We start from the raw sequence: 17,119 nt of genomic DNA on the forward strand, positions 1-17,119 counted from the left end.
AATATTAATTTCATCACACATCATGACATTATAATCAGTGTGGTGCTGTAAATAATGGCTCTGCAACCCCCTTATGGCACATATTCTATTGGCACAATTGGTTCTGTGGCTTGGCAATACCTTATGCTTCATAAAGACAGGTGGTTGGATCCTGGCAGTACTGGAACACTGTATAGTGTGCTCCAGCTGACCTGCAAGCTAGAAGTCCACATGTCTGCACTGATGTAAGCCCAAGACACTTAAGCTCACTGTGCATTACACAGTACCATTGTGTGTACAGCTTCAGTGAGCAGTGGAATAGTCTTTTTCTCAAGGGACGTTATAATGGGAATCAGCTACAGCCATGATTTTTTTAAACTTTTTTGTTAGAAACTTCATTCAATGGCAACGCTAATGCACAGGCGAGATCTGCAATGTTCCTGTTCCAAACCTGAGCAGATGGCTACTGTGCTGTCTGCTTGCTTTTTTGCATTCTCCATTACATGTAGCATCCCTTGTCTTAAGTAGTTCACATACAGTTGTTCTGCAAAAGATCCTTTAAACCTGCTTGAAGTCTATGAGGTAAGGAGATCATGTGGTGGAAGATGCCAGAGGGAAAACTCAGATAATACATCAGTTGCGCTTGCGCCTCCTCCTTGTGGTTACAGGGAGCTTCTTGGATTCCTGGGTCTTTTACTCTTTTTCTAGAGATGAATTAACAAGTTTGGAAGGGCAAAAAATGCCTTATGCCAAAGCTTGAACAAACTTAAGGTCTAAAAAGTTCCAATAACACTCTCTCTCTCTCTCTCTCTCAGAGCCTCTCCCATAATTTTGTTTACACACTTCTAAATTCTCTGGCTCTGTGCAAGGAAACTTCCAACCTCATTTTTCGGACCTATGGCCTAATTTTCAGACGTAAGTAGCTACAGTACTCACAGAAGTCAGTAGAAGCTATGGGTCTTCAGCTACTCTGGGGTAAGTAATAAGTAAGAATCCTAAGGTATCAGCCTTCCAGATACCACTGGTGTGTTCCCAAGGCAGATGGTGTTTCCCGTCTAATTTGCATTTAAATATAGGCATGCCCAGATACTCTTCTTTTTCTGACAGACTTGCACTGCAGCTGCCTCAGATGAACCACCACCTGTTTCCTGAATAGACTGCTGACTAGGTTTTGCATTTCACCATAGAGTGATTTGACTGGGATGCCTACAAATTTTCATAATTTTATTACCTCTTCCCCTCCACCACCACAACCACAATCCCCAAAAAATTACAGTGGAGGGTGTTTAGGTAAGAGTAGACAGCAAGTGTTTTTACCTGAGCAACTGGCTCCAGTCCTGTGCAGAAGAGTGGGGTACTTTTTAATCAATGGCAGTACCCCTAGAATTTGGGCTTCAGTCAAAATGTGGAGACCTGTTCAGCCTCCTCTAAATACCTCACAGATTTTGGTTGACCAGAATCTTCCACAATGTCTTTGACTATAGCTGCAATTCAGGGAACTTTATCTAGAGCTATTCTCTCCTACTATTCTCTTTGCTCAATATAACTAGGAAATTAAATACAAAAGCTAGCATTAAAGCACATCCATTACAAAAGATATACAAATTGGAATGTTTTGCACTCCATCCAAGGATCAGGATGCTCTTTAAATACATTCATTCATTGTGAAAAGCCCCAGAGCTCCTCCAACACCAGCATAGGCTAAGAAGGCTGGCCAGCCCTTCAGGGCAGGAATCAGCCATAGAGGCTGCATCTTACTGAGGCTCAGGCCCAGGAGTATGAATGCCAAAGGCTCATTTAAAGGGTCTTCCTATCCCCACCAGGTTCTGATGTCAAACTATAACAAGAAATTTGGAGCTCAACTTCTATTGCAAATCAATAGGAATACCTAATTTCTCTTTGTTGGAAAACCTTTGCCCTTGAGCTCCAATCACTTTAGCTGTTTGTCAATTGACTGTTCACTCTCATCTCTCAAAGTATCATGCACTCTCTCCTTTTGCTTCCCACCACGATCCACTGCATTCGTCTTCATAGCAACAACCCTTCATTTATTCCTGTTGCTCCGCCTCCTCCTGCATTCCCCACTTTTTTTCACCAACTCTTCTTTTTGTGCCTTTGTTCCCTCATTCATCTAATTCCTTCCATTGCTCCGGTAGGCTCTAACCCTAAAACAAAGCACCAAACATGCATCAGTCATCATTCTGATCACCCTACTTTGTTGTTTTGATGTAAAAAGTACTGGGTGATAGTCTATGGCTGCGCAGGAGATAAGTTGAAATGGTCTTTTCTGGCCTTAAAATGTATGAAATGATGTTTTAACCATTTCCTCTACCTGCCGTCTGATGGTATGTCCCCTTCTTCATAAATTATAGACTCTCTGAGGACATGATTGTCTACTCGTAGGTGTTTGGAAGGTGCCTGGGTACTATCATAATGTGGATGATAAATACATGGTGTTGAGACGTAGAAGTATTTATTGTCCCTCTTTGCACAAGGAAAGTGTCTGCACTTGTATACCTAGAATTTGCAGGATGTGCCAACTAAATTTCAGCAGCACTTTGATTGGATGGAGAGGGAGAACATGGCTCTCTCAGTAAGGTTGTATACGGTCAGCATACACCTCAATTCATGTGCTCTTGCTTCATGTGCATGTCACTTTACTAATACCCATAGAAAAAAAATACATGGATAGAAATCAGCAGACTCTGGCAACCCTGCATATGAGCAGCATTAAGCAGAATGTCCAATGAGCCTCACATAGCACTCAGAAAGGCTGCATATGGCCTGTTGAGCCACAGGTTGCCAACCACTGTACTATACCTTTGGAAGCTGCAGGACACATGGGTCACCCCCCTGATAGTAAGCAAAAGGTCATGAAGGTGCCAGGTGGAAAGTCAAAAAGTGGCAAATGACTCTGATGGACAAATCATGGAGCTACAGAATCGTTAGAAACTGCAGGTCACATTATATTTCTGGCCACGTGCAGTGCAAATGTAGGAAAAAAGGTCAGATGAGCTTCAAAAGTAGGGCAAAGGTCAGATGAGATAATCATAATTCTGAGGTAAACAAAACCAGCGCGTATGTTGGACACTGGAAAAACTTCTAATTATAAGGATGATTAAGCACTGGAATAAATTGCCTAGGGAGGTTGCAGAATCTCTGTCACTGGTGATTTTTAACAGCAGGTTAGACAAACATCTGTCAGGGATGGTCTAGATGGTTCTTGGTCCTGTCATGGGTGCAGGGGACTGGACTTGATGACCTCTGAAGGGTCCTTCCAGTTCTACGATTCTACATGCAGAATGAGATAATCTTGGCACAAGTCCCAGAATGTGAGTAACATGTCGTACTGAGGATGTGTAGTAAAAAGCTTATAGCTGACAGGACAGTATAAAAATCAGACAGGCAGTAGACAGCTGAGAGGTTAGGACCAGGGCAGCTGAAGGAGTAGACGCTGAGGAGAGCTGAATGGAGAGAAATACATGAGAGCAGACCTGAAGAAGCATGTGAGAAGGTTGCAGCAGCAGCAGCAGCAAAGAAGGAGTCATGCCATGGAAGTCAAGTCCGACAGAGTAAGACAGCTAGTTACAGTTAATTACAGTATAACAGTGTGTGTGTGTGTGTGTGTGTGTGTGCACGCGTGTGTGTGCGTGCATGCACACACTTTTGGATTAATAAAGATGTATATTAAAGAAATGTGTAAGATATTTAGAAATTGCTCTCAGAAGCCGGTGACAGCCCAGCCATTTGTGACAGGGTGCAACCACTTAGAATCATCTCTGCTGCATAGTACTGAGTTGGGTTGCTCTTAAGTTTGTAAAGTCTTTGGGCCTTATATGCAAGGGATTTATATTTTAGATTATTATTATTTGCATCAATAAAAAGATATTTTGTTTTGTAAAGAATACTGCCTGTGTCAATCAATCGTTTATCGGAAGGCAGTATCCATGTCCTCCAATTTTTCTGTAGTTACCTGGAGACTCATGTGTTAGGAAGAACAGATTAAGGGGCAACAGGTGAGCTATTATAGGTGCACTCTAAAACCTGTTTTTCAGGGTAACAATCACTTAAGATTCAGGGTAACAATTGCTTAAGATTCAAAGTCCAGTGCCATAACATCCTGCTATTCACCCTCCCCAAACAGGTGTATGCATTCATCATGCATAACTGTCTAAAGCCGTGTCTACACGTGCACGCTACTTCGAAGTAGCGGCACTAACTTCGAAATAGCGCCCGTCACAGCTACACGCGTCGGGCGATATTTCAAAGTTAACTTCGACGTTAGGCGGTGAGACGTCGAAGTCGCTATCCTCATCAGGAGATGGCGATAGCACCCTACTTCGACGTTCAACGTCAAAGTAGGGACCATGTAGTCATTGCGCGTCCCGCAACTTCAAAATAGTGGGGTCCGCCATGGCGGCCATCAGCTGAGGGGTTGAGAGACGCTCTCTCTTGAGCCCCTGCGGGGCTCTATGGTCACCGTGGGCAGCAGCCCTTAGCCCAGGGCTTCTGGCTGCTGCTGCCGCAGCTGGGGATCCATGCTGCAGGCACAGGGTCTGCAACCAGTTGTCGGCTCTGTGGATCTTGTGTTGTTTAGTGCAACTGTGTCTGGGAGGGGCCCTTTAAGGGAGCAGCTTGCTGTTGAGTCCGCCCTGTGACCCTGTCTGCAGCTGTGCCTGGCACCCTTATTTCGATGTGTGCTACTTTGGTGTGTAGACGTTCCCTCGCAGCGCCTATTTTGATGTGGTGCTGCGCAACGTCAAAGTTGAACATCGACGTTGCCAGCCCTGGAGGACGTGTAGACGTTATGTCGCTACATCGAAATAAGCTATTTCGATGTAGGCTTCACGTGTAGACGTAGCCTAAGAGAGCAAAAAGCAGTCAAGTAGCACTTTAAAGACTAGCAAAATAGTTTATTAGGTGAGCTTTCGTGGGACAGACCTACTCTGTCCCACGAAAGCTCACCTAATAAACTATTTTGCTCGTCTTTAAAGTGCTACTTGACTGCTTTTTGTTTTGATAGTGTATAGACTAGCACGGCTTCCTCTCTGTTATTGTCTAAGAGAGGTTGTTCTCAGTGGTGACAGGTGGCAGAATGAGGAGCAATAGTCTCAAGCTGCAGTAGGAGAGGGGGTCTACATTGGATATTAGGAGAAATTATTTCACTAGGAAGGTGGTGAAGCACGGGCATGGGTTACCTAGGGATGTGGTGGAATCTCCATCCCTGGAGGATTTTAACCCAGGCTTGACAAAGCCCTGGCTGGGATGATTTAGTTGGGATTCGTCCTGCTTTCAGAAGGGGGTTGGACTTGATGACCTCCTGAGGTCTCTTCCAGCCCTACGGTTCTGCATTTTTGAAGCATTCACTTGACTTTTAAAGAGAGACTTACACTGTCCGCTAAGATTTTTTCCACCTGAAAATAATAAACACAAATATTAGTTGCACAGTCAAAACAGATTGAAATGGTTCACAGCCATGCAAGGACACCATAACAACTAACACCCATTAACAGTCACATTAGTTTCTGCAAAAAACATATGGCATTTATATGAGCTCATCTCCTCTGGGCTTCATGTCTGAACAAGACCTAATCAGCTAAAAGCAGTGGTTGGAGTAATGCAATATATTCCCAGCACGACCTACACTTGGTTATGTACTCCTGTGTTTGCAGGTACCCAGGATTTCACAACACAATTTAGCCTTTGTTTTTCTTATTTTGACATTTCAAATCCCAGATAGAAAAATTGTATCATCCACACACAGCATGATGTCCTCTTGTATGCGAAATAAGCTTTACTGATATTACAGCTATGACAAGTTTATTCTTGACTCTCTTGCTGTGCAAAGCCTAATTCAGCCCTGTAAAGCTTTTTACATTCAGACAATCCAATGGCATATGAGAACCCTATTTCGTTTTGCCCTTTCACAACATTTACAAACTGATACAAATCTCTTTTGAGAGAATAAATGTTTTCCTAACTCAAAAAAATTCTGCTTTGGCTTGGACTGCATTAGCTCGGAATTCTTCACATACATACCAGGTTAATGAACACTAAACCAGGGTGAGCCATGTTTTATATGATAAGTATTGCAACTGCTCTTTGATCCTAATAAGCCACAAATGTTCAGTGTGAGTGAGTTTTCAGAGTTGTCATGCAATGATTTTGATATCTGACAATCTGTAGCCCAATGTGGGTTTATTTTACATATTGGGATGGTATGCTTAGGACAAGAAAAGGAGAAATTAAAAACAGGGCAGAACTACTGAAAATGGCATACTTAAAAGATTTTCCCCCTCCCCTTACCTCTTTTGCTAGAAGTTTGAATCAGTTGATCTGTGGCTTCAAGACATTTTTATACCGCAGATTGTTTGATTGATGACAAATAAAGGGTAGGGAAGTTGCTCCTTGCTGGGGTAGACGGGCCTCTTCTAGTTTTGCACTGAAGACTGCACCTCTGTGTTTGTTTGATAGCTTGTAATGACCTGGGAACTAATAATCATAGTATTTGTACCAGTGCTTCTACAGCACCGTCTAATCCCAGGCTCTCAAAGCACTTTATAAACATTAATTAATTAAGTAGCAAAACAGCAGTGTGAAGCAGGGAGCTATTAGGTGAAATAATTCTGTCTGGTGCGTTGCCTTTGCCATGGGGAAAAGGACCAGCATAAAAAGCTTATTTCCTGCCAAAAAAAATATAGTCTAGAAATAGTGCTGGCAGAATGGAAGTCTCAGCACTGCAGGAAGCAACTACTCAAATCCTAATGCATTAGCAGAACAATGAGGATTACCACGCATTCTTGAACTGATGGAGATCAGAGAACACAGGTATTCTTCCCAAGCTAAGCTTGCTACCTTTGCCACTGTACTGAGTATTTTTAATATTAAGAAAGAGGCTGGAAGCATGCCAGCTAAGCATGTTTGCCAATGAAATCTAAGATCCTTTAAAAAAAGGCATGAATTCTTAAATGGCAGTTAAGGCAGACCAGTAAGTAATTGAATAGAATGAGAGTTGCCACATCTCTGAGCATAAGGAATTACTAACACAAGCTCAGGTTGTTTCCTGCAACTGATAAAATTAGCAGCAACCAGGTTATTATCCAGACAAGCCAAACACAAAGGAACACACTGACAGAGGATGACAGACAAACATTCAACAAAATGGTGCTTAAAAAAATTGAACACTAATGTTTCAGGCAATGAATTTAGAGTCTGGGGTGAAAAACTATAAAGTCAATCTTGATGGGTCCTTATGGACACAAAAGAATTTCCCATTTTAAAGACCATCCAGAAAAAATAGACTTAGACTTAGAGTTCACAAAGAAAAATAATGCTGTATGAATTCAATGGTTAGCCAAGGACTGTTTATCAGGGTTTCATTCTTTGCACTAAGAACATAAATGGCTTTTTCTTTCCTGGGGCCAGATTTGGATCACTTACTTGAGATGGGCCTAAGGGAGAAACACAGCATGTATGATGAGCTGATTAATTACCAGAAATCAAATGCCTCCCAGTCAGGAGCAACATGCTTGAAAGAAAGCACTAGTACTATAAGAGTGGTGCATATCTACATGCATGCCTGGCCAGGCAAGAACACCATGGGGATTAGGTTTCGCTGTAGCCTGAAACAAAGGATTAAGGAATGATTCTCTACCCTTGACAGTGCGACCTGTGCCAATCTTTATTAACAAGGGCTTCCAGAATGTGACATTTAAAGTAACAGAACCATCTTAAAGCAACCTCAGGATTTTACCTTCTTAACACATATCATAGGGTTTCAGCTGCTTTTCAGAAACCTAGACAGTGGCTCATAATTAAAGGCTAGGAATTGTCTTATTTCAAGTCTTGCGCATAAATATAGTACTTTGAATCCGTCTTTTAGGAATCACTCATTTAAAGCGAAGAGGATTTCTACTAGGAAGACATAAGTGTAGGGAAATAATAAATTAGGAACACTATATAGGCAAGCTTGGGAGTTTTGAAAGTTGTTAATAATAGATGATAGGTCAGATCAGTTTAGTTCATTTTCCCTACTTTTCAAATCATGCATAAACATGGATACCTAGGGTTTTGTGTTTTCCATACAGATAACATTAGAGTTTTATGATTTAAAAGTAATTATGTGAACTCATATACATTTGCAACTTCCAATGTGTCACTTAGTGCAGGCCTCCAATTCAAAAAGTTATCTGGTTTGGAAGAAAGTTTTTTTAGTCACCAATTTAATGCAAACCATCCATCACTGGACTTTTTTAAAGTGTCTTGGTTACTTTTATCTGTTTTAGTCTCATTGTTTTCACAACTTGAGTCTTATAGCATAAACAATGCACTGCGTTGTCACTTAAAATATCTCCTGATTTGAAGTGGAAGTGGACATAAACACAATTGAATCAGTAAATATTTTCAAATCAGTACAGACACTTTAAGTGAGCCCATAGCAGTGTGGCTGACTTGTCGGAGAAGCAGTACTAGATCAAAGAAATATGGTGCTGACTATGCAATCTTATTTTCAGATGACAGCTATATATCTATGGAAGGATATTTTCCTACACAATGAGCCACTAGCTATGTCATCATCTTCATTTGGACTGAGTTAAAATCCAGCTATTTTTCTTCAAGTTTTTTCAATCTTTTGTCCTTGTTTTGTGAGGTCTTTTCCTTTTTATACTATGGAAGATAATAGTAAAGAGAGAGAGAGACAGAGAGAGACTTTTGCCCAAACCTTGACATTTATTTTCCTGTAATTTCTTTGGATAGTAAACATCCAATCCAAACTATTTCATATACCTGCCTGTCATGTCTTCTTCCTGACATTTCGGCACTCACTTCTACTGCAATAAACACATGCAGATTGTGTGCCTGATATATGTTAAATGGCTGAATCAGACACACGGTTGATTGTACTGTGAGTAAGCTTGCAGCTGAAGACCACTGTTCATCATGTCATTGTTGGACACAGGTGTTTTGCCTTCAGTCAGGGTGGCCAGCATTTTCCTTGACCTAAGTTCAGAAGGGAGCATATTCTTTGAAGTGCTTCCCCACCTGTGAGAAAAACATCCATCAGAATCATTTTGGTAAGCCTGCTCATTAAGAATGGACAGAAAGAAATAAGGGGACAGAGCCAGCCTTTTGGATCCCATGGTCATGGTCCCCTGAATTCTGCAACAGAGAAAATGTAAAGAACAGTCTCAGATTTCATTACAGTGAAGGTAGCCTTGTTTATTGCAAAAATAAGTTTGTGCTTCTTTGAAAAAATTATTTGTACTGCTGTAGCACACAGGTTGGCTTGCAGAAGGATACAGAATTATCTAAAACTAATCTGGAGGGGTGAAAGTTATTCATGGTCTGGCCAACAGTTGTCCAAACCTAGCACTGGAGACATATGAAATCCATGGTTGTGCATCCTTTGCTTCGTATGATCGTGAGATTACTGTCAGTGACAATTTCAGGACCTTATGGCTAGTGGGGGCTACTATCTAGATTGTTGCTAGTGATGTCAGAGCTACCAGCCAGTTACTTGCATTTGAGATGGCTTTTCTGTTAAGCAGCCTCTGATCACAATGAGTGGTAGCTCTGTAGGGTAATCTTAGCATCAATATTGGTATCAATACATGTTTCAACTAATTTCATCAAATCACCTTAAAACACTAAGATGACCAGGGAGAAGATATGGTAAACAGATAGGAATAGAGAGACCAGAAAAGATTTGCAAAAACAGTGATGGGGAGAGCCAAATCCCTCCTAGACCGAAGCTGAATTTATCATGGAGATCAAACTGGGCAGCTCAAAACTGTTCAGCATTTTGGGTTAATAAAATTAGAATCTTCAGGAAAGCAGAATTCCCTTTCCTGGAGGTGTATAGTGGCCTCCAGAATCATAAAGACAACTCTGTGCATAGTAGTCTGGCAATATGGCTGAGAGGTTACCTGCTAGAGTCATACAAAACTTGAAAGTCTGTAAAAGAAGCCAGGCCCATGAAGGCCTGCATATAGTCAGGCACCTCTTCAGCAGTGGAATCTACTTGCTGGGCCTCTTGCTTCCTTGTAAAACCCAGGGGATCTGACAGACGTGCTGGGTCCCCAGCCAAAGGTGAGGGGCACTCCACAAGCCTGAAAAGGGAGGGGCCTCAGGCAACAGGTGTGGGGCTGGGGCAGTCAGCCCTTAGTGCTACCCTGAACATGCTCCCATGGTATTCTGGCAGCAATGTAAAGGGTTGAAGGCTCCATCCACTGATGCAATATCCACAGCAGCACCTTGGAGTCCTGAGGCCTGCTGAATCTGCCATGAGCAGTTGCTTCCTTTGCCTCCCTCTCCGTGTTGCAGCCTGACAAAACCCATCCCCGGAGTCAGGGTTCCACAGTAAAAGGTACCAAGTATGATCTGGGCCTAGGAGTGGGTATGCAGCTGACCGACATTCATATTTACCTCTGGATTCTAAAGCTGAGTGCTCAGATATGATGGTGATGGCTGTTAATACAGAGACCAGAGCTACATAATCAATAACTCATACAGGGAGTGGGCCCATACATTAATAGACAACACCTCAGAGAGGGAAGTTAAATTTAAATTAAGTATTTTTTTTAAAACAAAGGGCTTTTCTTTTAAAAGCCTACAAATGCCGCTTTAAGGAGTGTAGCTGCTGCTTTTTAAAATGCTTCCTTTGTTAGCAATTGTTTTACCTACTGTTGGAGTCAACTAAACATCCATTTCATCTGGATGCTTTTTCCCCCTCTTGCTACCTAAGCACTTACGCTACATTTCCATGGGAGTTTGATAGACTGGGTCTTTGACTTCTCCTACTAATTACAACAGATGTGGGGGATTACTTTTAGTTGAGACATGCCCTCCCAGCCACCACGCTGGCCTATTTCCTCAGCATCATTATCACCACACTAATATTTTTCTGGCAAGCAACCCGTTTCAAGAAGTGCTACCTAAGTCCCAGGCTGAGGTGGTAGCACTATATTGTCCATGGCTACTTTTGTCATGTGGCTACTGGGCGCACTCTGACACAGGTACCATGAAGATAAGCCAACACTATGATTTGTTATTTAAGAATTAAAAACAAAACAAAATGCTGCCAAACCACTAGAAAATTATCATACTGGATCAGGCTAGTGGTTGGGGCTGGATTAACTCTTCCAGAGGCCCAAGGCTAGTAGATTTTTTGGGGGTCTCTGTGGCTCTGGGGCAGGGCAAAAATTAGGAGTTTAGTATGTGAGAAGGGACTGCCAAGCAGCAGGTTGAGGATGTGGGGTTTGTGCAGGAAATAGGGTACAGGAGCAGGTGGGGGTGGGGCAGGATCTGGGAAGAAAGCAGGATGAGGGAGTGGGCTGGGGGTGTGGGTGGGAGGTAGGGTGTAGGTGGGGTTGCAGGATTTGGGAGGAAGTTAGGGTGCAGAATGGGGTAGGGAATTGGGGTGCTTACCTGGCACACCTCTTGAGAAGAAACAGATGGCTCCGCGTGGCCCTGTACTTGTAGACAGTGCCCCCTCCCACTCCCATTGGCTGCAATTCCCAGTCAATGGGAGTGGCAGGGGTGGAGCCTGCAAAGAAGTTGCACATGACTTCAGCTGGGTGAGGTGGGGAGAACAGTAGAATGCCTACTGCTTCCCTGCCCTCAGCATGCAGGGGCTTTAGTGGTTGCATCCTGGGGCCTGGGCTAATCTGCCCCCTCTCTTCTTAGCCTGGGGCCCAAGCCTGCAGCCTCTAAAGCTGCTTTCATAATGCAGCACTAATAGTGATCCATCCATTCTAGTACTGTGAGCGTAAGGGTAACCAACACCACCTAGTTCAGAGCAAGAAGTCCTGGAGGAGAAAACTATGGAATACTGAGCCCTCAGGAAAAGCTTTTGTTCTGTGTATTGGTCATAGATGGCATAAGAGTTTATACCCCTTCTCAAACTCATAGTTGTGTTTTAATACTTGCTTTTACCACACTGGATATTCTTATTGTACATATACATGGGGGGTTATTTTTATACTGATAAAATTCTTATCTTTTGACAATGAGATCCATAATCTAATTCTGTATTGTGAGGGGTGGGGGAAACATATGTCCTTACACCAGGTTTGACTACCTTTCAATTTGATTAAACATCTCCTTGCTCTTGCATTATGAAAGAGGGAGAAGAGAAGAATCTGATCTACGTTCTGTGCACTAAACATTATTTTTACACGTTTATGCCCCTTTGTAAAAAACGCCCAGTTTTTTCAATCTCTCTTCGCAGAATTTCTGACCATCCTCTGTAGCTGCTGTTTCTACTTTGCCAGATGGAGTGACCAGCACTGAACTGAGTCTGCCAGGAGTTGGCATACCAATGGTTTATATAACTCCCACTTGTTGGTTTGTTTGTTTGTGGATTTTTATTTATTTATTTATTTATATATTGCAGCAGATGTTATGACTGTGACAAACAACCTTCCTAAGGTCTAGTTATTGCTTATACACTTAAACTTGCAGTTTAGGCAAATGGAGTTCTAAGAACTCCCTCTAGGACTCAGTACAGTGGAGAAACCTTTTCTTTATGTGGTGATGAAAGCAGAATTGAATGCATAAATGTTAATCTTTTCATATGCACAGCCTTTACACTATGTTATCTGCAGGGCACAACATCAAGGCAGTTGAATTCTGAAATGTTCGTCTGTCGGTCTGTCTGTCTGAGAAGTATGTTTGTTTCAGTAGCCACATTTCAGGCACATACTTTGTCTTTTGGCTGCCTGCACTCATACCCATCTGTTGATGGCTTTCTGCCTGCTCAGAAGCTGGCTAGTATTATGACTTGACTGCCAGACAATGGCAGCCTACAAAATAAAGCAAGTGCCATCTCTTCTGCAGTTGGTCCCTACTGAGTCATCGCTGAAGTACTGGCATCACAGGGCTATCTGAAGTTGGTTACACCTGTTGATGTTTTCATGCCAAAAGCAGACAATAGATGACTGGAACAATGTGAAACCAAAAGGCCACAATGCAATTCAAAATATAAAGCCACTGACCATCAGCAAATAGGCAACCAGATCTAAGGACATAATTGTAATTGATCGACAATAGGGTCTGCAGTAAGGGGTTTTGTGTTCTGAGGGTACACTCTTGGTGTATGAAGTACACCAGAAAAAGGTAAAGCACAGCAGAGAGAAATTACTCCTAGCCATAAATCATAGACAGGCATAAACTAGGAACACAAGTGTTTTCCTTTACATCCAAATGATGCATGGTGTCTTGTGATTTTTGAACCTTGCTGATTGAAGCCACCATTACTTAAAGCCTCCCCCAGATGCCCTAAATATTGAACCTAAGTGGTCTTACTAGGTGGCTTTCTGTTCCCCTACACAGTGTATTTTGTGGTATAATATTACGCCAGTTTGTTAGGCAGGAGATGTAATCAAACACCAAGAAGAGAGTGAAAATGATGTGAAGCAAACTGTTGTCAAATGCACGAAAGTGAACAAGCTTGTAAATAATGACAAATATTTTTGCTAACTTCCATCAGTTACAGGAGTTTTTACACTGTACATAATCAAATAAATAGACATAGAAAGACAGAAGTTTGATTTTTTTTTCAAGTTGATCATATCCCCTTATTTTGCTTAATAAGTCTGAAACATCACTGAATGATCAAAGGCACTTACAGTAGGCAAAAAGTTCATAAAAATACAATTAACCCCTAAACTTATTTCCCTAATTATTGCAATAAAAAAAAAAAGGCCTTGCTCATATAAGGAGCACATTTCTCTACTGTTGCTATCACCTTTTAGCACCACACTGGTGCAAGTCCTAACGCAGACTGATTACTGATGTGTTTTAATACTGTGCTGTCTAGTTGTGCTCTGAGCCAGTCTAATTAAAACACCACAGCAGCCATGCCTGTCATCTGCACTAGGTCTCCCTGTTGCATACAAGAGCTTGTTCAAATTTTTAAAATATCTGTGGAAATATTTTGAATACTTTTAAAAGTTTTCTTGAGAGCATTCATTCCTTTTTTCAAACAGCTCACAGAATCAACACTTTGATGAAAATGTTTGTTTAGCAATATTTAAGTATCTTTTCCGTGTTGCTAAAATAGGTGATATTTAATGACAGAGTCAAAATATAATCCCTACACCTATTCTAGATTTTCCGTTCATAGACAAATTCTTTTAAAAGCCGTGATTGCTCACAAGGTATGTCAAGATGGCACTCGGAAAATGAGGCTACTTTTGGGTACTATGCATACAATTGAAAAAGTGACATGTGCTATACCATAGGACCAGATTACAAAGCCCACAGTGATTTTAACATACTGTGGTAACTGCAGGTACCCAGAGAGGCGAACGTGGAGATTTTATGTTGTCATTGTCGTCGTCTTCTCAAATGTTTGTAAAACACACTACTATATGAGAGAAAAAAGCAGCCTTTTTTAGCCATATGCTGATAATCCTCTTTCCCAAGAGGTAAAGTAGGTGACAAATAATTTAGGTGTTAATTATGACTTACTGAGTTTCGAGCGCACATTGAGTGATACAGTGGAAACATTCATATATGATTTCGAAAATTAAACAACTTCATAGCTCAGGGATTATGGAGGATCAAGACATTTTTTGCCAGTAATCCCAGAGAAATATATATAATATAAAAGAAACTAGGTTATAAACTACATATCCCAAGTCTAGTTTTTGCTGTCCTTTCTGCTTTCCTGCTTAACAGGCAGGAAGAAAGCATGTCATCTTAAGGGAACAATGGAACCTGTTGATAAACTGTGATTTGCTCTAAGGAAGAGTGAGCGTATTAAAAATGAGTGAGTGCATATCATGAATTCCACTTTCACGCTAAGTGGCTTTTCCCCCTAACTACAGAACAGCTGACTCACTATCACTTATGCCCCCCCAAAGGGAGACTTGCCTTCAACAAAAAGAGAACTCTTCCGAGGGAAAAAAAAAGTGTTCCTTGCTTTAGAAAAGAAAAACAAAAATGTTTGTTTCTGTAGCTCTCAACAGCTACGGTTACACTAGCAAATTCTGCTGACAACACCCTGGGATTATCAACAAAACTGGTGGAACATACACACACAAAATGCATTTTGGTGACAGTTTGGTGAGAGAACTCAGAACATTCACCAGCAGTGTTTTGCCTCTCAGCCATGAGGCATAGCACTGCTGTTGACAGATTCGGTCAACAAAAAATCTGTATGGATGCTCTGAGGGGGCTTCTCACAACAGACAGGGCATCCAGAACAATGGGCGGCCCTGTCTGATGTACTTCCAGGTGCCTGTTTTGTCAAGAGAGCAGCCCAGCAGTCTGGCTGCCCTGTCAACAGAGTGGAGTGCTTTCCTGATTTAGCTGTTGTGTGTGGCCACACTCTGTCAACAGAAGTTTTGTCAGGAAATCTCTTCCAACAGTGATTTCTGTTGACAGAGTGCTGTGGTGTAACTGTAGCCAACATATTTAGAAAGGGTTTTTTTATTTTTTTTTCCAGTAAGACAAAGCAAATATGACTTGCAGTCTGATCATCTATTTGCAAGACTTTCTGTATAGTTTTAATCAGTACTTTCTTTGTAATGAGAGAGGTGCTGAGGCTCAAGCAATTTTTTTGTATTCATAATTGATGCAGCAATCCCAGAGGTGCCAGGGCTCTGTCCTAGCAAGCCCTGGAACAAATTAAGCCCTGTTTTTAATTCCCCTTTAACACTTACTTTGACTACAGAGGCTGCTATTGCCATGGTACATGAAGTAATCTATAGCAATGCTCCTCACATAGCATACTTCATCATCAAAGTGCGCTATAGATTAATTCTCACAGTCACCCTGATAAATGCTATTATAACTTGTGTCTTCATCTTCATTTAAGTGACTGGCCTAAGGGAATGGGAGTCAATGTCAGCACCTAGATTAAAACTCATGAATTCATGTGGTATGGTCTTGGACTTAGTACTATTAGAATGGAGGCTTTCAGAGTATGGTCCACAGGTGGCCTGTGAAGAGCAGGTAAAGTATGAGCTCCCCCACCACTTGTTTCATGAAATGGCAACTAAAAATACCCATATGATTTCCTACAATTACTTTTCCATGTGAGCAGTTACTCAAGTTTTATTCAATTAAGCATGTGCTTAAAGTGGAGCACTGGTGAAGTGCCTTAATGAAAAAGGCTGGGCTTGGGCTAGGTCTCCACTAAGTGTGGAGATGGATTTAAGTTATGCAACTCCAGCTACATGAACTGTGTAGCTGGAGTCAACACATTCTTCTCAATTTTTCCTGCCATCCCCACAGTGGGAGGTCGATGGGAGACACTCTCATTGATTTCCTATACTCCTCACAACAGCAAGGGACAGTGGAGCCTTGATTGTTTAATCTGGCGTGGCCCCACTAGACACACTAAATCAAACCCCAGAAGGTCGATCGCCACTGCATCCATTTTCCAGCAAGTATAGATGTACCCTTAGTTTAATTACATTGAAGTGTAGAATGAAGCAGTTTACAGAACTGGGGGCTTTGGGAGTAGAAGGCAACATAATCTCTGCAATTGCAAATGGGATCAGAAATTCCCTCAAATCTATTCATGTGTGCAAAGTCTTCGGCACTAGACAACCCATCTCTCATCCAATGCCATCCAGCATGAAATTTTTACTTGCAATTTTTTAAATAAAGAATTGTTTAAATCTGATAACATTTTTGCATTTTGTTATATTGTATTTTAGCAAATTTTTAATTCTTCGACATTGTTAAAATTTTCAGTAGACTGTTTTTCATTTTGGCTTTTAAACTTTTATTTGCTTCTTTGCATAATTGCCTTGTAGGCATGTTTCAACATGACACTCTGCCTGTTTCCTCCATGTTTATCCTGCAGTGAGTTTGGCTAATTATTACAATAATGATTTGCATGGTACTTTTCCCTTACTGCATACTAACTACATTGAAAAAGCTTCGTGTAGGCATAGCAAGTTTATTTCTGTAAAGCTGAACTAACACATTCTCCATGCCAACTCATCCAGTGGCTCAGTGATGTGCTGTCAATATTTTAACAAGGCGGTCCCACAAAAATGTTACCATTAGCCTGTGATAAACTCTGTTTCCTAGGGGTGCTTTTTTCCAGAGAGCTGAGGCTAGGCCCTGGCAATCTATTTAACTCACAACCATATAAACATGAGGGAGGCAATGCCATGAAGCA

At 41.6% G+C, this 17,119-nt stretch overlaps 1 long non-coding RNA gene across 1 annotated transcript in view; it reads left to right on the forward strand.

The window, feature by feature from the left end:
• LOC142017704 (uncharacterized) overlaps positions 1-824 on the forward strand; it is a 42,234-nt gene extending 41,410 nt beyond the window's left edge. The window contains exon 3 of the long non-coding RNA XR_012646576.1: positions 795-824. This is a non-coding gene — a long non-coding RNA (uncharacterized LOC142017704). The remainder of the gene's footprint in view (positions 1-794) is intronic.
• The last annotated feature ends 16,295 nt before the right edge of the window (positions 825-17,119 follow it).

Source organism: Carettochelys insculpta, chromosome 9 (assembly GCF_033958435.1).
Source record: "Carettochelys insculpta isolate YL-2023 chromosome 9, ASM3395843v1, whole genome shotgun sequence".
Taxonomy (NCBI): Eukaryota; Metazoa; Chordata; order Testudines; family Carettochelyidae; genus Carettochelys; species Carettochelys insculpta.